This window comes from Tenrec ecaudatus, chromosome 9 (assembly GCF_050624435.1).
Source record: "Tenrec ecaudatus isolate mTenEca1 chromosome 9, mTenEca1.hap1, whole genome shotgun sequence".
NCBI lineage: Eukaryota > Metazoa > Chordata > Mammalia > Afrosoricida > Tenrecidae > Tenrec > Tenrec ecaudatus.
The window spans coordinates 150,798,656-150,819,039 of record NC_134538.1 but is presented as its reverse complement, the minus strand read 5'-3'; the positions used below and the strand labels follow the sequence as shown (position 1 = coordinate 150,819,039).

At 51.7% G+C, this 20,384-nt stretch overlaps 1 pseudogene; it reads right to left on the bottom strand.

The window, feature by feature from the left end:
* Positions 1-935: 935 nt before the first annotated feature.
* LOC142456200 (DNA polymerase epsilon subunit 4 pseudogene) overlaps positions 936-20,384 on the bottom strand; it is a 33,081-nt pseudogene continuing 13,632 nt past the window's right edge.

Here is a 20,384-nt window from a genome sequence, read left to right as displayed (position 1 = left end):
TCGTGAGAAGGGCTTTCACTGGTGAATGTTTGTTGGAAGTTCATCGCCAGGGCTTCCCTCCAAATCACCTCGGAGGTGCAATGCTCACCAAACCAAATCCTCTGCCTTTGAGTCGATTCCAACTCACCGCTGATGGTGCAAGCAATTACCAATTTGGGCGGCATTTTGAGCTCACCAGCTGCTCCACAGGAGAAAGATGAGGCAGTCTGCTTCCAGGGAGATTGACAGCCTCAGAAAACCCGTGGAGCAGATCTACTCTGGTCTAGAAGGTCACTGTGAGACCAATGCAAGAAGCATCCATAAATCCACCATCCAACAGCAAAGCTGAGACCTTGACAAGAAATTCCGTCTAGCTATGTGACCATTCCTCACCCGATCTTCCTGTCAGGCCATGCAAGGTAGCCACTACCCAGTCACAGGTCTATTGTGTTGTTGTTGTTGTTGTTGTTGTTGTTGTTGTTGTTGTTAGGTGTCTCTGCATGGGCTGCAACTCATAGTGACCACATGGACAACAGAAGGAGACACTGCACCGTCCTTAACATTGTTGCTATGGTTGCAGTCACGGTGCCAATCCATCTTGTGGAGGGTATCCTCTTTTTCACCGCCCCTTCACTTTGCCAAGCAGGATGTCCTTCTCCAGGGACTGTTCTCTCTTGTATGTGAGACAAGTCTCTCCATCCCCACTTCGAAAGATCATTCTGGCTGTACACCCACTAAGACAGGTTTGTTTGTTTTTCCGGTAGTCCATGGTACTTCCAATGTTTTCCAACATGTTCAACATACGCAACTGCACCTGTTATTCTCTGTTCTTCCAGCTTTCTTCTTTTTTTAAAATCTAAATACTTTTATTGAATTAAATATGACCAATGTTTTTTATCATTTAAGAAATCCTGGCTGAAGGATGCAGGTAAAGGCTCACATTGCAAGCTCCACAATCAATCCAAAGTACCTTTCAGAAAAGCAAATCCATCCACAGCTTCTATTGCACCATCGAAATCTCTCCTCTGGAGGGTTTTCCTCTTTCCTTGTTGAGCGCAGCAATACGCATATTTCGCAATGGTCTCCACGAACAATTCCGCGGCTCGTGCCAGGATGAAGATGGCGTCTTGTGCGGCGAGCGTCACGTCGGGGTCCGCCTTCACCAGGGCCTTCACTGGCGCCAGAGGAAGCCCAGTCTTCGGGGCTTGAGGCTGCGGGGCCACTGCCTCACCACTAGGCCCCTCCTCCTCTTGGGACCCCCCACTCCCCGTCGCCACAGCCGCTTGTGCGTGCTGCACGCGGCCGCTGCCTCAGTCTTCCAGCTTTCACGTGCATGTGAGATCATTGAAAATATTAAGTCTGGAGTCCGCGCTCAGCGATGTCTTTGGTCTTTAAAACTTGCAAGAGATCTTGTCTACCAAATCTGCCCAAGGCAATACATCTTTTCATTTCTTGGCTGCTGCATCATGAGTGTCGATTGTGGATCCACAGGAAAGGAAATAATTGACAAGATCACTCTTTCCTCTGTTTCTTGTGATGGTGTAGACTGGTCTAGTTGTAAGGATTTTTGTTTGGTTTGCATTGAGTTATAGTGCTTGCTCATGAAGCACATTAGTAAGGACTCCAAGTCCTCTTTGCTTTTAGCAAGCAAGTTAAAAATGACCATTAAACGTAAAGTAAAATGCACAGAGCCAACAACCAGCAGGATCATCTTGAAGGACCAAATCTGGAGGACCCCACAAGCAGATCTCAAGATGTATAATCAGCCTTGATAGTTACAATAAGGTACAATCATTAAGAGAGTGTAGCATTGGCACTAAGACAGACAGATGTATCCTTAGAACAAAAGAATACAACACACATTCAAAGCTTGATCTAAGACCACCAAGGGACCCCTGATGGGGGAGTGGGTAAGTGCTGGACGTAACATGAAATTCTGTATCTCAAAAACCACCATCAAGTGGCTAGAAAGACAAGCAAGTAATGGAAGAATACATATATGGAGATGGAGATATGGAAGGGACCTTCAGAAAGTTCTTGGAAAAATTGATTTAAAAGGTGTGTAATTCTGGGTACTTTAGAGAAACAAATCCACAGAAACTCATATGTATAAGAGAGAGTTTTATATAAAGGTTAAGTGCGCATCAAGAAAACATCCCAACCCAGTGCTGCCCAAGCCCACAAGTCCAACATTAACCCATTAACCCCTATGTCCAACACCAATCTACAAAGTCCTCCTCCATCTCACAAAACGGACACCATGATGCCAACTGCAGGAGGAAAGTCCAGTTAATGTGTAAATCTCTCAGTGCTGGCAGGGGTCTCCACATGGATGCTCCAGCACCCAGGGCTGCATCGGGGTGGGTCCATGTGGCTTCTCCTCAGGGATGTCTCGCAGGAAGTGAGCCTTGCCAGCTGAAGCAGGGCACTGGCTAAGGCAGCTGCACCCTGGTCCGACCATCACAAAGCAAGAGACCCGAGAACTCGAAAGGCGAGATCCCTCCGCCCTTCAATTAATCCCAGGTGTTTATCGGCTAGGTTGGCACAATAAGCTAACTACCTCAAAAGGTCATGGAAAATTTTCATGAACTTTTTGAAGCCCCATTGTACACATCCCAAAGGCCTCATATACAGAAAGGGGGGGGGGGGAACCCCTGTAACTCAATTCAAAAGACAAAAGTATTCGATTTTGAAAAATGGACAAAAGACTCAAAAAGGCATTTCATGATGAAAAATATCCAGAGGGTCAACAAATACATGGACAGTTGCTCAACCTTATCAGTCTTCAGAAAGGGGGATTTGATTGGCTTGTGGGAACATGGAAGCAAAAGACAATGCCATGGTCCACACGTCCTTTTATAAACCCACGTGGGGCTGCCATGAGTTGTAGCTGGCTCCATGACAACCAGCATCAGCGAAAGGGGAAGGGCTGCTAGTGCTACCCCTCCGGATGCTCTAGTGGCGGGGTGGAGGGGGGTGTCTCTTCCCAGTGGGGGTGAAGTGGGGGCAGCTGCTTCTCAGTACTGATGCTTTGTGAGTGGGAGCAGTACTGCCCTGGTCAAGTGAATAAGGACTGGAAATGTCAGTTCTCATCCCTCCTTGCTAGACCGGGTTTTGTATGTTGCATATTACCAAGTCTTTCTTCCATGTTGTCATGGTCCATGAACTTTTTGAAGCTCCCTCCTACACACACACACACACACACACACACAATGAGGTTATTTAAAGTGCCCTGTTGACATAGCAGGTTACACATTGGGCTGCTAACTGAAAGGTCAGGGATTCGAACTCACCAGCTACTCCTTCAGGGAAAAATGAGGGGGTTTGCTCCCTTAAAGATTTACAGTCTTGGGAACCCCAAGGAGCACTTCGACTCTTCCCTATAGGGCCACTATGAGTCAGAATTGATAGCAGTGGGTGTGGGTTTTGTTTTGTTTTAATGGGTCCTTGTGAGTGGAAATTGACTTGATGACGGGATTTTGGATACATGTCCATCCTACATCAGGATTAAGAGGATCTGCAACCCACCTCTCCCCAGCAGGAGATGTTTGGTGAGGATATTTCTGGACACTGTGAGCTAGAGACACACAGCCCTTATAACAGACGCTGTGTTTCTAAAATATCCACTTGAAGATCCAAAGCAAAATAGCCACTAACACCAGATTTTCCTTGAAATGGAAGATACATTTATATTTTAATTGTAGGTACTCCCGTTCAAATTGTTGATTATGACACGTTGTCAATGTTGCTCCACACAAGTCCTGCTTATATGCTCATTCATTCACTCTACTCACTCATTCACACAACTTGCTCACTCACTCTACTCACTCACTCACTCTACTCATTCATTCACTCTACTCATTCACTCTCCTCACTCACTCTACTCATTCATTCATTCACTCTACTCACTCACTCTACTCATTCATTCACTCTCCTCACTCACTACTCATTCATTCACTCACTCTACTCATTGACTCTACTCACTCACTCTACTCATTCATCCATTCACTCTACTCATTCATTCATTCACTCTACTCACTCTACTCATTGACTTACTCATTCACTCTACTCACTCTATTCACTCACTCTGTCACTCATTCTGCTCACTCACTTTACTCACTCACTCATTCACTCTACTCACTCACTCACTTTCTCATTCAGTCTACTCATTCACTCACTCATTCACTCTGCTCACTCAGCCAGCCATTCATTGTTTTACATTCACTCATCCATTTATCCATTTATTCATTCATTTACACTAGTTCACTCATCCACCCATGCATTCATTCACTGCTTCACACAACTTTACAAACTCCTCCATTTGTCCATCCACACATTCATTTCCTTATAGTCACTCCATCCATATAATCTAGCTTCTCTGATTATTTGCTCAACATAAGATTAAATACAGATGGTGAAAGGATACATGTATATGAAGAAGCATGTGGCATCAGGATTAGAGGAAGGCTTATTAACAACCTGTGATGTGCATTTGCACAATCTTGCACGCTGAAGGTGAGGAGGGCTTGAAGCACTTGCTGATGGAGAATCAAGAAGTGTAGCCTTCAGTATGGATCACAACTCAATGTAAAGACAACCAAAATCCTCACAACTGGGCCAATAGATAACATCGTGAGAAATGGAGAGATGATTGAAGTTGTCAGGGATTTTGTCTTGCTTGGATCCATAATCAAGGATCATGGAAGCAGCAGTCAAGAGATCAAAAACTAGTTGCATTGGGTAAATCTGCTGCACAAGACCTCCTGAGAGTATTGAAAAGAAAGGATGTTACGTAGAGGACTAAGGTGCACCTGACCCAAGGCATGGTATTTTCAATGGCCTCATATGCATGTGAACTTGAACGTTAACTAAGGAAGACGGAAGAAAACTTGATGCATTGGAACTGTGGTGCTGTTGAAGAGTATCGAGAGTCCCACGGACGGCCAGAAGGACCAACAAATCTGTCTTGGAAGAAGTACAGCCAGAGTGCTCCTTAGAGGCAAGGGTGGCCAGACTTCATCTTATATACTTTGCACCTGTTGTCGGGAACGACCGCACCCTAGGGAAGGACACCGTGCTTGGTGAAGCAGAGGGCAAAGTGATAGTGAGAAAGAGGACAAGATGGAGGGACACGGTGGCTGCCACCCTGGCCTCAGGCACAGGAACCGCTGTGAGGATGGAGCAAGAGCAAGCAGTGTTTGGTTCTGTTGTGTGAGGGGTTACTATGGGTCGGAACTGACTCGATGGCACCTGATAGCAACCGCAAGGACCACACTCCTCCATCCGTGCGCTTCATCCGCCGTCCAATTTAAAAACCATAGCAATGCAGCACATTCATCCATGTGTTTCCCACTCATCCCAGCCCCTCCTTCGGTGCCCCCCTCCCCTTCAGCTCCCCATGTAACCTTATCTTATTCACCACCTCTAGGGCTAGGGCAGGGACCAGATCCATGGCTTCTACAACTTGTTTAGCACATTTTCCCAATCCTGTCCAGCCAGGGCCCAGGAGCTTAATTATCATTCCCCGCGTGCAAAGCTTAGCTTCATTGCAATACTTCAATGAGCATGAGTGGGACACTTGATGTCAGAGGGAATTTGAAGAGACACAAAGGAGCCAATTCTGAAACCAACCAAGCTTTCTCTTCCCCAGGCCCGCTTCTCCAATCCAAGGTGAAATCCTCCAGGGCCCAGGAGAGGTCAAGGGCTCTCTGGGAGCTGGAATACCCTATGAGAGCAACTGCCCTTGGCCTCTTGGCCAGCTGTCTGCCTCTCCCAGTTCTCCTGTGAGGCCAGGCTGGGCGGCAGAATGCCAGCCCTCCTCTGCTCCCATCTCATCTCTGAATAACGAATACCAGCTAAGTAATGGGCTGGTGCCAGCGACCCCCTAACAAATATTCCCCCTGGAGTTTGGATCAATAGCACTTAGCTGCTTCTTTCAGCTCCAAAAGCTGGCAACAAGAAACCCAGCCCAGGCCTTTCCCTCGGGGTAGCACTGCCCTGATAACTCCCAGCTCCACAGCCTCCTGCATTCAGCAGAAGGGCGAAGCAGCGTGACCTCAAAGGACAGTGATCGGCCCTACCAGGCCCAGGCCCTCCATGCAGAATGCCCTTGTGGAACTCCATGTCCAGCAAAGGGCTTTGAGCCTGGGAGCCCATGTCAGCTGAGACCCTGACTTGAACTTTGACCCTCCAGATCTGGGAGAGAAGACACGGTTGTTCTTGGAAGCCACGCTCGTGTGACGATGACAGTAGAAAACAAGTTGGTGCCGGCAGGCAGGCACTCTCCACAGTGGCTTGAGCATCCTCACCACATGCGAAGACTGGCTTCCCTCAGAGCGGCCAACCCAAGTCATATGCCATCCCTCTGCACTGCCCTACTGCCCACTCCGGTCAGCCGGTGCTACGTAGAGACATGGTTCCCAGGAAGCCCAGTCCCTGGGACCCAATGAACGTAGAGGGGAGCAAGCACAACTGAACAAATAAAAGTCTTCCTCGTGTTTACCACAGGATGGAGGAGGAAAGGGCATGCCTTCCATGAATGACATCACAAAAGAGACAACCCAGGGGGCACAGGGTCACTCACTATGCCAGTGATTTCTCAATGGCTCCAGAGAAAGCATATAAAGGGGTTGGCAGCGGTCCTCTCAGACCATCACCTCTCGGGAAGAGGACACTTCTGTCCCCCTATGGAGAACGAGACTCACACTGGGGTAAAGATGTTCAGTTCCAGCCCCTGGGTCAGCCCACCGACTCTCCGGAGCAGGTGTGGGCCCTGCAGAGGTTCACCATGGTTTACAATGGACCACCGTGCAGAGCACATGGCCCAGACGGGTACACGCAGAAGGAGTGCCACACACGAACGAGATGGTGATGCCCCCCAGCTCACAACTCCGATCATGACAGAGGCAGGGGAGGGGTCACGCCGATGTTCTGCATTGTTGTTGTCTTCCTCTTCGTTATCATCCTCAGGTACCATCAAGTCAATCAGACCCACAGCGACACTCCCGGACCCACACGTCCACTCCTGCACCATCCTCGCTATCTCCGCTGTGGGAGCCCGTGTCTGCAGCCCCTCCGTCTGCATCTCACAGAGAGCTCCCCCGTTTTCACCGACTCCCTACTTCGCCAAGAGTGATGCCCTTCTCCCAGGACCAGCCCCTCCTGGTAACATGCTCAGAGTAAAGGAGACGAAGACTAGCCATCCTCGCATCCAAGGGCATTCTGGCTGTCCTTCTTCCGAGGGAGACAATGGTCATTCTGACGGTCCCCAGGAGAGGCGCCTTCAAAGCAGAATCTTCTTATTCTTTCCCCCTGAGCTGGTGCGTCTTCGGGAAGACAGCTCCACGGAGTCACGACCTGGCAGGCAAATACTGTGGCTGGTGGCAGAGTCCAAGGTCCCCGCCCCAAGTCCCTGGTGATGAGGGATCATGTGTGTAGAGGACTCCGCAGGCGTGTGTCCATGGAGACAGAGAGTGAGGTGGGGGCCGACTCTGGCACACCTTGATTTAGAGGAAGCCACTCAGTGCTGATTAGTCCTGGTCTACTGTGTGCAGCCATGGACTTGATGTTGACCTGGCTCCTGAGGCTGCAAATCAGGCTCTCCACTCTGCCTGGGAGCCCCTGGTCACCGCCTTCTCTCCTGGAGCTTCTTCCTCGCTCCCGTTTGAGGAGATGAGGCAGGAGAAGGGCTCACCCTGTACCAGTGCCTGCCCCTGCTCCCCATCTCTGTCCCCGTTTTAAAGTTCCCCCATCTCCTCCCTTCCAGAGAAGGGGGAGTCCTCCAGCCCCAGCTGGCCACCTCTGCATTCCCCTCATCCATCATCTCGACAGGTGGACCCCAGAGAGAAGCCAGGAGCAGGACAGGGGTAATTAGGGTCCATTAAGGAGATGAAGTTGAGCTGCAGGGGGCGGAGTGGGGTGCTTCTAAATGGGGCTATCAGCCACTTGCACTTCCTCCCTCCTGCTCCCAGAGAGGCTGTGGCAGTAGGTAAAGGGTGGCTGGCAGCCCGAGAGAGGCAGAGGTAGGAGGCAAGGGACATGAACCCGACATTCCAGCAGAGCAGAGGAGCAGGCTCACAGCACCCTGCTGGGAACCCGTGCAAGCGATATAGTCCCACTCAGAGCCAAGACCTCCACTTACGAATCCACGCCCTGCCGGAAGGCGCCTCCCAGAGTGCTCCCCCCAATGGAGGCCGGGGTGGCGCTGTCCCTTGCAGGCCCCTGCTAGAGAACAACTCAATGGGTTCCCCATGGTGACCTCCGGCAGCCTCACCAGACACCACATCCTGGGCAAAGGGGTTAAGCGAGGCATGGTGAGCACGCTGTTTCTCTCCCCAAACCAGCCCTGCCCACTCAGAGGAAGCACTGGAGAAGCTCAGGGTGATGGGCCAGGCTTGGAAGGCATGGCCCACGCAGGCACCTGGCACCCCCCCCACCCATGAGTGGTCACGGAGGCTTGGGTGTGGCTCTGACGCTGGACAGACTTCAATAGAGCTTTCCAACTAAGCTGGGCTAGGAAAGACCAGCCCGGTGGTGTGTACCATTAACATCAGCCAATGGAGGTGCTCTGTCACACCGCCATGACTCGGAAGCCTACATGAGGATGGCATCGGGCCACAAGGGCAAGCTTATGGCAGGGCAGACTCAGTGGCAGCTAACAACAAGACATGCCAAAAGGAAGCTGGCAAGCGGGGTAGTTCAGGACCTAAGAGGTCACGCACACCCAGCACAGCGGCACCTACTGTGCCCTTGAATCCTGCCACTCAGGACGTGTCCTCTCTCCTGGGGGCCTTCCTGACAACTGGCATAATCCTGGGTCTGGGGAGCCTTTCTCTATGCCTCCTGGGTGGCTCTGTGCACCTTGCCTCTGTTGCTAAGTGTTTAATCAAGGGAGCAGTGAAGCCCACGGGAGGGCCCGAGAGGGGAGGGGCCGGCCGCCAGTGGGCTGAGAAATAATAAAACAGACACAGATGATTGCCCGTCGGCTTGATGCTAAGTGGAAGGAAGGCGAATAATTCAAGCCAAAACCACGGCTGTCGAGTCAGTGCCCAACCCAGAGCAAACCCAGCCGTCCAAGTAGGACGGCCTGCGCGGTTCTCGGGCTGCATGCCTTTAGGACAGCAACGTTGCCTCTAAATGGCTCCCCAAAACTCCAAATTCGCTGCCATCCAGTTGATTCTGACTCATATACAACTGGGCCAGACTGCTCTTGTGAGTTTCCAAGACTGTTACTCTTGACAGGAGTAGAAAGCTGCCTCTCTCTCCTTCAGAGCAGAGGGGGGTTTCGAACTGCTGGCAGTGGAGCTCATCAACCACTTGCCACTGGCATCACGTCGATTCAGAAGTCGAGGGACTCTGCAGGAGAACAGAGCTCCTTTGGGTTTCTGAGATTGGAAAATCTGAAGAGGGCAGAGGACCTCATCTGCCTCCCTCCAGGCATCTTGGGGATTTGAACTGGACCTTGCAGTTAGCATCTATCTGCTTAATTCACTTTGCCAACCAGGCTCCTTTGTGATTCAGGCGGGTAGGGCCCTTTGAATCTACCACTGGGCTCCAAGGAGGGAATGGTGGTGAATAGCGGCACATTTGCATAATAGCTTTCTTGTTGTTCCCTTTGTTATTTTTGTTGCTCCTACTAACTGCTTGTAAGCACCCTGCGACTACTCTCCTTTCTCCAAAAGGAGCCAGGTCTGTGGATTGGTATCTTTCAGGGCAGCCTGTTGTTAGAAATTGATAAGTGCAGGAATGAGAAAGGAAACCCAGCTCTCCACCAGACTGCACCAAGAACCACGCTTGGTGTCCCTGGATTTCGGGGTTCTGGAAGCTTCGCTCTGACACAGGATTCCTAAGCCACTCTGGCCCCCTTAATGAGAAGAGCACCCCACTTGGGAAAGACTCTGCCCTCAGAGTCTAGAGGGGCTCACCCCTTTTTAACATGGGGGGCTCTAGTGGACAGGTGAACACCACGTGACTAAGTCTTCCTGCTCTGCCTCCTTCATGATGGCCTCAACTGCTGGGACACCAGAGTCCTGGTTAGCAGCCCCACATGTAACACCACCACCACCACCCCCAGCTCCTCAGATAGCATTCTCCAAAGTTCGTGCCCATCTGGAACCTCAGCCTGCGGCTCCGGGCTCTCCCTAGGAGTCAGGACGCACTCAGTGGGACTGGGTTTAATGACCCCTAACTTCCTGAGCACAGCTGGCAAGCCACCCTGGTTCTTTCATGAAGAATCAGAAGAGATACACAGAGAAAGGGTCTGGGTGGGCCCTCTTGAGGATGGAATGGTGTCTGCCCCCAAATACTTAAGTGTCGAAGTCCTTACCAACGCAGAACCTGTAAATCTGACCCTGTTCAGAGTCCCTGATGGTGTAGTGATTATAAGTTATGTTGCTAACTACAAGGTCAACAGTTCGAAACCACCAGCTGTTCCAGGGGAGAAAAGCAAGGCTTTCTACTCCCTTCAAGAGTTAGACTTGGAAATCCACAAGGGCAATTCTACCCTGTCTTATAGGGTCGCCCTGAGTCAGAATCACTGTGAGCGAGGTTTTTTTTATTTCCAGTAGGTCAATGAGGTCATACCGGAGCAGACTGCCCAAGTCTTTGAGCTCTAGGGGTGGACAAGAGATTCAGCCGGCTCTTTGATTCAGTCAGGCTCTCATCACACGTGCATTGCCAAATACCACGCAGACTCATGTGTACGCTCATGTCCATTCTGCCCACCCCCACCCCCCACGCTGCCATCAAATTGGCCCTAATGCACAGGGACACTCTAGGGCAGAGTAGAACTGTCCCATGCAGCTCTGTTGGCTATAACTCTTTATAGAAGCCAGCTGCCTCATTGTTCTCAAGGAAGCTAGCGAGTTCGAACCACCAACCTTTCAGTTAGCAGCCCAGCACTTAATCCCTCTGCCACCAGGGCTCCTTCTTATGCTCATGTGGGAAGAGCTAATTCCCAATTCCTGCCTTCAAGCCTGCTGTGGTTGGTCCCACTTGGAATGTCTACCGCTCCTTTTTGCCCACCCTGGTCTAGAAACTTTGGTCTCCAGGAGCCCTTTTCCGTCTGACCCCATGCCAGTCACCGCTGGATACCCCCCCACACACACTTGGCTGCCTCTGAGCTGCGTTACTTAGGGACAGAGGTGTCCCTTTGGCTCCCTATGCTCTTCAACTGCCACGTGGACTGTAGGTTTCCTAGCTTGATAAGGAGTCCAAGCGCAGATCCAGCTCACGATGGCCTCTGTATCCTTATGGCTGTGTCTGATGTACCATGTGCTGTCCCCACCAACCCAGGCCCTTTTTACTCTTGGCCAGTAGTACTCTTGGTTCTGATTTTGTTTCTATAGTCACACTTCTTCAGACCATGTGCTTAGGGAAGGTGACCTTCAATTTGGATCATTCTCTGCTCCGCCTGGGAAAATGAAAATGATGTTCTAATCCCATAGAGAGTTACAGTATGGGAAACCCACAGAGGCAGTCCTGCCCTGTCCTGTAGGGTCACTGTGAGTCAGAATCAACTCGATGGCAGTGAGAGAGGGAGAGAGAGGGGTGAGCCTAAGGAGCTCAGGTGACGTCGTAGATTAGGACTTGAGCTGCTAACCACAAGGTCAGCACTTCAAACCTACCAACCCCTCCAAGGGAGAAAGATGAGGCTTTCTGCTCCCATAAAGCTTCACAGCCTCAGAAACCCCCAAAGGGGCAGCTGTACCTTAGCCGATAGAATCCTTACAACGGAGGATCAACTTAGTAGGGTGAGTGGGGGTTTGATTTAGATGGTGGTCCTTTTCTGCTCCCCATGATCGCTTTAAGGAGTGTCAGGTGACCTAGGCCAATGAGGTGTGGAAAGAAGTGATGGAGGGGCTCCTACAAAAAAAGATTTCCAATCGATAAAAAAAGAGACCAGCATAAGGCAATGTTATTTTTCCTCCAGTCAGACGGTGTCATGGCAGCCGGGGCCCCCTCCCCAGAGCTGCAGTGGCCGTCTTATGACCATGAGGATCAAGACAGGCTGAGTCTGGTCCTTGGTGACATGGTTGGACAGTATACTAGACCATCTAAAGTACTTGGGAAATACTATGGCGCTTAGTAAAGTTCTTTATCCTTTCCTACATATTAAGTTTGGGTTTTGTTCTTTGTGGCTGAAAGCATCGTAAATGCCAAGCAGGGCCTTGCGCAGAGTGGTTTTGTCTGACTGAGTGTTTGGCCTAGGTCAGAGAGCAGTTTCCCGTAGAGCTGGGCTAGCCAGTGTACCACCTATAAGGAACGTGGGTGGATGGAGAGAAGAACAGTATGGAGAGTGGTGCTCTGGTGTCCGGTTCTGCTTCTGGCTCTGACCAGGGCTCTGACATGATGGAGGCCAGAGAAGGGAAGATGCTGAGCCAAGTCTTGCCCTTGGTTGCAATGTAAACTGAAGAAATGCAATCAAACTTGGAATCAAACCCAAGGAACCTTGCGACCTTGAGACACGGACAGCTGTGGCAGTTACATAATCTGTCGACTTGCTAAGAGGTGGAGTCCAGCCTGTCAATCAGGTCATAGTCAATGAGGCCTCTATGTGGGCATGGCCTTCTCCAGAGGATTCTGGGAACTCCTGTCTTTGTCCCTGGAGGTAGGGCTCACTCACTCTCTGCTTCGTCTTCCTGCCGACAAGCCACATGGAGTTTTGCTGATGGCAGCCAGCACCTTGGAGCTGAAGGAGCCATGTGGAGACCCTTGCCAGAGCTGAAATGCTTCCAATACCACTGGATCCACAAGACTGTCTACCCACTGGCCTGTGATCTTCCTGAATTTGGAGTCATTGCATGTGTTGTGTGAGTCTGAAGAGGAATTTATAGATTGGTATCGGACATATGGACTCGATCTGAACTGGGCCGGGATGTTTTCTCACTTGCTCTTTTATGTAAAGCTCTTATGCACATAATGAGTGTCTATGAATTAGTTTCTCTAGTCAACCCTGACTAACACACAGTCTTTCTCCGTGATGTCCCCAGATACCCCTGTGCAAATCTATCCAACTCTTTAGTGACCACATCACCCCAGACCATGGCTTTCTACTCACCCACACCCTTTTTAGATCCAACACTGTGTTTCTAAAAAAAAAAAAAAGCCACCCCTAAATAGGACAATTTGACTTCTAGTTATTTTTAGAGACAATTCCTTTGGCCAAAACAATGGCTTTCTTTTTTTTTTTTTTTTTTGACAGCACCACATCGATCACAATGGCTTTCTAATGGTGGACATTTAAGACATGATCCGCTCTAGATGGTGTCCTTTCAGAACAGAGCAGTGTGCCTGACATCCCACTGGACCAATAGTCACCCGTCACCCGTGCCACCTGCTTGAAAGGCAGGTCTCGGCCCTTCTTACTCATCCCTGCGGGTTGTATCCAGCTCAAGTATCATGACTCTTGGACCATTCTCTGCCCTGGCCGGTGTGTATTTTTGTTTTCCCCATTTGGTCAGGTCTGAACTAGTGAAGGAGTAAAGAGAAAATTAGCAAAGCCTGCATGTTCGGCTGCTAACCACAAGGTCAGTAGTTCAAATCCACCAGCCACGCCATAGGAGAAAGACAAGGCTGTCTGCTCCCGTAAAGAGTTATAACCTAGGAAAGCCACAGGGGAAGTTCTACCCTGTGCTATTGGGCCGCTATGGATCAGCACGGACTCAATGGCAGTTAGTTGAACAGGCAGCGACAAGACCCATCCTGCCTCTACCTCCCGGAAGAAGGCAACAGAGAAACAGCACAGCCATTTCGGCTGATCCAATGGAGTGCCAGAGGGGCAGGGAGCGCACAGCACTGGGCAGCTGGAACCAGATCTTTCTGCATTCGCCCTTCCCATCCATGGCCCTGCTGAGAGCTCAGGCTCAGAGAGACCTGGGAGAGGGGAGTTCACTGATGGGGCAGAACGGTTGCCATGGAGATGGGAGGATGGGAGGGAGGAGAGATGGGCTTCTTAGTAAGAAGGAGGAATAGAGCCCTCAGGCAAGAGGGCCCATCCGATCCATTGCCCAAGCAGGCTGCAGACCCCTTGTTAGCCACTGAATTGTGTCCCCCAAAAGACATGTGGCCGTTCTCACCCTGTACCTGTGAAGGTGACCTGTGTGGGGAAAGGTAGGTCTCCCCTGCACCTGTTACAGAATTAAGAATGTGTCAGCGACGTAGGAGGTGTCTCATGGAAAGAGGCACACAGTCATAGAAGCAGCCACCCACGGGAGGACAAAGCCCTGGGAGGACCTGCAGAGGGCTTCCCAGCAGCACCTGTGCTCCCAGGAGAGGGAGCGGCGGGCAGTGGTTCATCCCGCAGGGCCCTCACAGACAACATCGAGAGAAAACAATGCAACTTGTCACAGCAGCCCCAGGACAGGAAGGGGCTCTTCCCATGGAAATGCCCCACCCACATGGTCCCAGTGCCCTTCCCAGAGGGATGGCTACTTCTGCCTGCGTCTAGACAAAGTTCTGCCTGTGAAGTGTACATTGATGAAAGGAAACCGAGGACCGAGCAGAATGCCCCCGAGTGAGAGGGACACAGAGAGGGTCAAGTTCTTGGCACAACCTGGCAGTAGGGAAGCTTACCCCGGAGCAAGGACACTGGAGATGGCAGGCCACCCAGGTAGGACCTGGCAAGATGGGGTGCAGCCAGAGACTGACCCCCAACAGCAGTGTTCCGGACACCAGGTGAGTGGGGCCAGGTAAGAGGTCAGCATAGGTACGAGGACCTGCAGAACCTTCCACAGCTCTGATGATCCACTAGAGAAGAAGAAATGGGGAGGAGTGTATCTTCCTGGGGCTGCTGGATCCCCATCTTATTCCAGCTCCACCCCCTGTCTAGTCCCTAGCACGTACATGCCTTTCCCGCCCTAGGCTCAGCACCAGCTGTACTCTGTCTCTGGGTAGCACCGCTTTGATGAGGGGAGAGTCTGGCTCACACATGGTTCTTCAGCTCTCAAGAAATACCTGGGGGTGCACAGCAGGTTGAAAGGTGGTCCCTGAAAAGGTACCTCCACATCCTAACCCCCAGAAACTGTGATGAAACCTTATTTGGGGAAAGGGTCTTTGTGATTGAGGGTCCTCTGCAATTGAGGACCTAGATAGGAGAGTGGCCTGACTATTCCCCATTGGCCCGAGGACACATGTACATACACACGCATGCACGCATGGAGGTTTGAGTCGCGTGAGACAAAGAGGAGAAAGCAATGGGAAGATGGAGGCAGAGACCAGAGTTAGGTGGCCACCAGCCCAGGAGCGCCCAGAGCCACCATAAGGTGGGCGACAAGAAGGCTCTTCCCCCAGCACCTGCAAAGGGAACACAGCCCTGCCTCCAGAACCATGGCCATCCATTCACACTCTCTCAAGTCACCAAGTCTGTGGTCCTCTGTTACCATGGGGAACAAATACAGGGAATGAAATAGCACTGTCCAATAGGAGAAGGAGTGCTGGTAGTGCAGCGGTTAAAGCTCTCAGTTGATAATCAGCCCACCAGATCGCCATAGAAGAAAGAGGTGACCATGTGTCTTCCTGACAATGTTTGGCCTTGGAAACCCTATGGGCACTCTGTTGGGTAGGGTCTCTGGGAGTGGGAATCAGCCTGTCCGTGGGAGTGGAGATGAGCTTGGTTTGGTTTGGGTTTAGTTTGGGTTTGCATTGGGTTTGGGTTTGATCTAGCCCTATAACACCTGAATTTTTAATTTCAGGAAAAATTTTGTTTTTATTCTTTGCTTTCATATTTATCGATATATATTATAAACATATACATAAGTGTTACAAAAAACGTTGTGCCCCATGTTACAGGGTTAGGTCTGGGTCTGGGTTTGGATTTGGGTTGGCTTTGGCTTGTGTTGGGTTTGGGTTTGGATTTGGTTTGGGTCTGGTTTGGGGCAGTAGACCTTTCAGTGGTGACGGGAACATTCTAAATCTATGACATCCAATAGGCAGCCCCAGGGCCCCCTGGCAACTGGGCATTTGAAGTATGCTGGTGAGACTGGAGAAATGAAGTTTTAACTTTGTTTCATGTCAGTGAATTAAAATTCCAAGTCCAAGAGCCACATGGGGTTAATGGCTTACTCTGTTGAAAAATAACAACAAAAACCACCAAAGGCAAACTCACTGTCACCAAGTCAAAGCTGACTGGCCATGTGACGCTTTGTAAGGTTTCTAAGACTGTAAATCTTTCAGGGAGCAGCCAGCCTCATCTTTCTCCCTCAGAGCTGCTGGTGGGCTTGAACTGCCGACCTTGAAGTTCCTAATCCAACGCTTATCCAGCTGTACACCAGGACTCCATCCAACTGGAATCAGTGGACCCTAAACAATAGGCTCCCGCTAAAAGTTCAAGCCCTGGGGAGTTACAGACATCCAGCAGCACCCAGAGTGTGTGTGCAGATGGGGTGGCATGACCAGCCTGAGAGTGGCAGCCAGAGGAGGGGCTGGGAGCAGAGAACCTGGGGCCCTGAAACTTGACACTTAGGTTCTGCCAGGATTCTGTGCTCTGAAGGAGACAGAGGAGACAACTAGAGCCTGCACGGAAACCTTGCTCAGCCTCTGCTTGGGGGCCCTGCTGTGGGGCCAGCTCACAGTTTAGCACGTGTGTGTAATGAGATCCTTCTAGGTGCACAGGCTAGAGTGGCCTCTCCTTCCATCACTCCACGTGAAGTCAGGTGACAGCTCATCGGTGCTGCAGTTGCCTGGGAGCAATCTCTCACTCAGCTCCAGGCATCTGCATGGTTTCAGGAGGGGCGACGGGTATTTGGAAAGCAATGATCGTGAGATGTGTTTCCTGCAAACAGCTGAGAGGAGGTTCACTGATGGTGGTGGGGAGGGGGGATAGAAGGGCTCAGAGTTCCCCACCCCCAGTCCTCTGTATCCCTATCTCCAGAGGACAGCCAGCCAGCCTCTCACGGTCACCGAGAAAAACCGCCACCAAACCTGATGTCCTTCCTTCTCCATCCCTCCATCCATCCTTCCCACGCCTCCACATCCCAGACAATATTCCGTGATCCACGGGGTTTCCAGGGACAGATTTGCAGACGCCCATCACCAGACCTTTCTTCCTAGTCTGCACACGCCGGTGAAGCCTGTCCACCGGGGGGCAGCCCTGTCGGTCACAGAAAGAGCTGCATCCCAGCAACACATGAGTCCCCACGGGCCATCACACTGACCAAAGGCCATACGTGCAGCAGGAACAATGAAGTCATATAGGCAGGTCATGGAATCTGATGTGCTTTGCTGTAGAAAGGCCTGGTTATCATGTGGGAGTTGGGAGGACAGCTGGGGAGCTGGTGCAGCAGTACAACTGCAGAGTGGGGAGAGCGGTGGGGGTGGGGGAGGGAGATGACTGGCAGGGTCTGGGAGTGAGTGTCGCCATTCAGTCTGTGTCTCGGCACCACACTCAGCCCTGGTGTGCAGAGCTGGATTGTCGGGCGTTCAATCCCACCCTAAGTTGCCTGGGAGGACAGGCCTGGGAATGGACTTCCACAGGGTCCAGCTTAGAGACCAGGGAGCAGACACCAGAGTTGGAATCACTCAATTGAAAAACAAGGCCCCTCTTTTGCCCCACCTCCACCCCCTCCTTCGAGCCCAGGAGGAGGGCGTGCATCTGGGCAGGAGCTGGGCGAGGAGGGTTGTGCTGTGGGTGAGAGAATCCTCTGGTAGATGAGGGCGGGGTGCAGGCATGGGTGGCAGCATGGAGCCGGGGAGGGGTGGCTTCAGGAGTGGTGGGGAGGACAGGGGAGACACTGGCCTATTTGTTGAATGACAGAGTGGACAGCAGGCTGGCCTTTCTCTGGCAGCAGTGCAAGATGTGCTGTCTGGAACAAACTAGCCATCCCACTAATGAGGACAGTAACAGAGGCTGCCGCACCCCCACCTGTGCCCACGGATGGCCTAGCTGCCAGGTGGCCCATTACTGTGGGTGGAGAGGCCAGCTCTGGGGCCCAGCCAGCTCTGGGGCCCTGGCCCTAGCCCTGGTCAGGGGACCCTCCCTGCCCAAGCACATGCTCCCTGCCCTCAGGGGCAGAGGGGCAGAAAATTCTTCTCATTCCAGGGAGCAGACAGCAGGAAATTCTCCTTCCACTTTGATGTGGCCACCATGCTAGCCTTTGATTACAAGGTGTCTTATTACAGGAGTGATATCGCTCTCTAATGCAGAGTTAGGGTTGCCTGTCTTCGGAGACCAGGGACAAAGCTGAGATCATTAACCCTCCACCCCTGGAGCACAGGGGAGAGTCGTGGCCGAACGCAAAGCAGAAATAAAAGTGCGCTGAGTATCTGCTGACACATCATTGTACTGGAGACCAGCGCCCGTGATGTTCAGGAGGACGATGAGAGGACTGAGACCCAAACCTGCAGCCATCCAGTTGGTGCAGATGCATAGCAGATGCAATGTCCGGGGTTTTTAAATCTTTACAGAAACAAACAGCCTCATCTGACTCTTGTGGAGCGACTGGTGGGTTTGAACCGCTGACTTTTTGGTGAGCGATCACACCAGCGCCACCAGGAGAGTGGCCTCCCCAAGCTTGCACAGTGAGCAAATGCAGAGCTGAGGTGTAACTCCACACTCAGACTCACCTCTGTGGAGTCGATGCCGATTCATAGCGACCCTACGGGACAGGGTGGAACTGCCCCTGTGGGTTTCTGAGACTGTAACTCGGGACAGAGAGAAGAAAGCCTCATCTTTCTTCCAAGGAGCGTCCGCTGGTGTGAACTGCTGACCTTGTGGTTAGAGGTCCAACATAACCCACCGCCTTAGGCAAGCTCCCAGAAGGAGGCAGAAGAGAGCAAGAAGTTGGATATCCAAGTCCTGATCATGATGCTCTCTAGGGGATGGGATCATAGACACTTAATTTCGTTTTTCCTTACGGAGGTCTAAAGTGTCCCGTGTTCTACGAGTGCCAGGCCTTTCTCGTTTTTAATATTTTGCTTTGTTTCTTAAAATTGTGGAAATCTACACAACAAAATGTACGCTAACTCAACAATGGCTCCACGTGTCATTCATCGATGGACAATTTGAAAAAGGCATTTCCATTTTCATATGCGCCTAAACCGAATCCACTCCCTGCCTGACTGCACTCCCTATAAAAGCAGGAGCTCATGTTAGGGGGTCCATGGACCCCCATCAGGGGTGGGTCAGAGCCCCGGAAAGGGATGATGTGAAGGGAGACCAGAAAGTCGCAGGGCTGGCAAACAGCACTGCGCCCAGAGGGTGAACATTCTGCCCTTCTTGTTGCTGCCTGGGAAAGACCAGAGGTGACCCTAGGCCCTGGCATGGGGCAGCTGTGCCCAGTCACTGCCTGGCGGGCCCCTCGGATCAGTGTCCCTGTCTGTCCTCCGGCTTCTCCCCGTGGTACCTTCTCTAGGCTCACAGGGCTTCCTGTTTGCCAACTAAATCCTCAAGTCACGAAGGCAATGGCCTTAATAGGAACACTAGTGAATGGGATTGCTTTGGGCCTTCCGATAGGAATAGAGGCCAAGCCAAGGAAGTCCCCAGGGCCAGCCCGTGGGAGAGAGCCACCAGTGTCAGGCCTAACCCTGTCCTCAGGCCTTGTGAGTAGTGACCCAGAGGAGGGCAATGTTGGGGCAAAGTGACAAGCATCCTGCCCAGTCTGGGCCCATGGCCCCAGGTGTACACAGGCAGGGCTGGATGGCAGAGACAGGGCCAGGTCCCAGGTAGTGATAGTCAGGGAAGTGGTGCTAGACACAAGCATCCTGCGGTTTGGAGCAGCCGGCCACGTGGCTTGCCCGTTAGAGATCCAGCTCTGCCCCCACGGGGTTGCTCAGAATTCAGGCCCACAGCTATACCGCTGGCTTCAGCAGGTCCAGCAATCTGTCCTACTCTGGCGGCCCGCATGTGACTGCAATGCTGGGCGCCATGCCACCACAGTTTTAACCCAGGCTGGACAGGTTCCATTGGGGCTTCCCAACTAAGACAGACTAGGCAGAAAGGCCTGGAACAGGCCTTCAGAAACAGCCAACAAAAGCCCCTGTGGATCACCAACGGACGGTCATCTGAGAACATGCTGGAAGATGAGCCCCTAGATGGGAAGGCACCAGGCAATGACCCCAACAGTGGACTCAACCAACAGACCTACAAGGGCAGCTCTACGCTGTTCTGTGGGGCCCCTGTGAGTCAGAATCGACTCACTGGCAGCTGAGTTGTTTGGTTGATTGGTTTGCTATATCCCAGGCACTGTGCTGGGCCCTAGAGATTCAAAGGCAAATGAGACATATTCCTTGACGGTAAGAGGTTCCCAGGCAACCTCCACATCACAGGGTTGGGAATGAGAAAGCAAAGCCAGCCCACCACACTCCTGTAACAAGAACCAGTGAGGTCATGCTATGCAGGGGTGCTCACAGGGACCTGTGAAAATCCAAGTTGGTACATCTGCACGCAGCTGTGAACCAGGCACCCTGGTTTT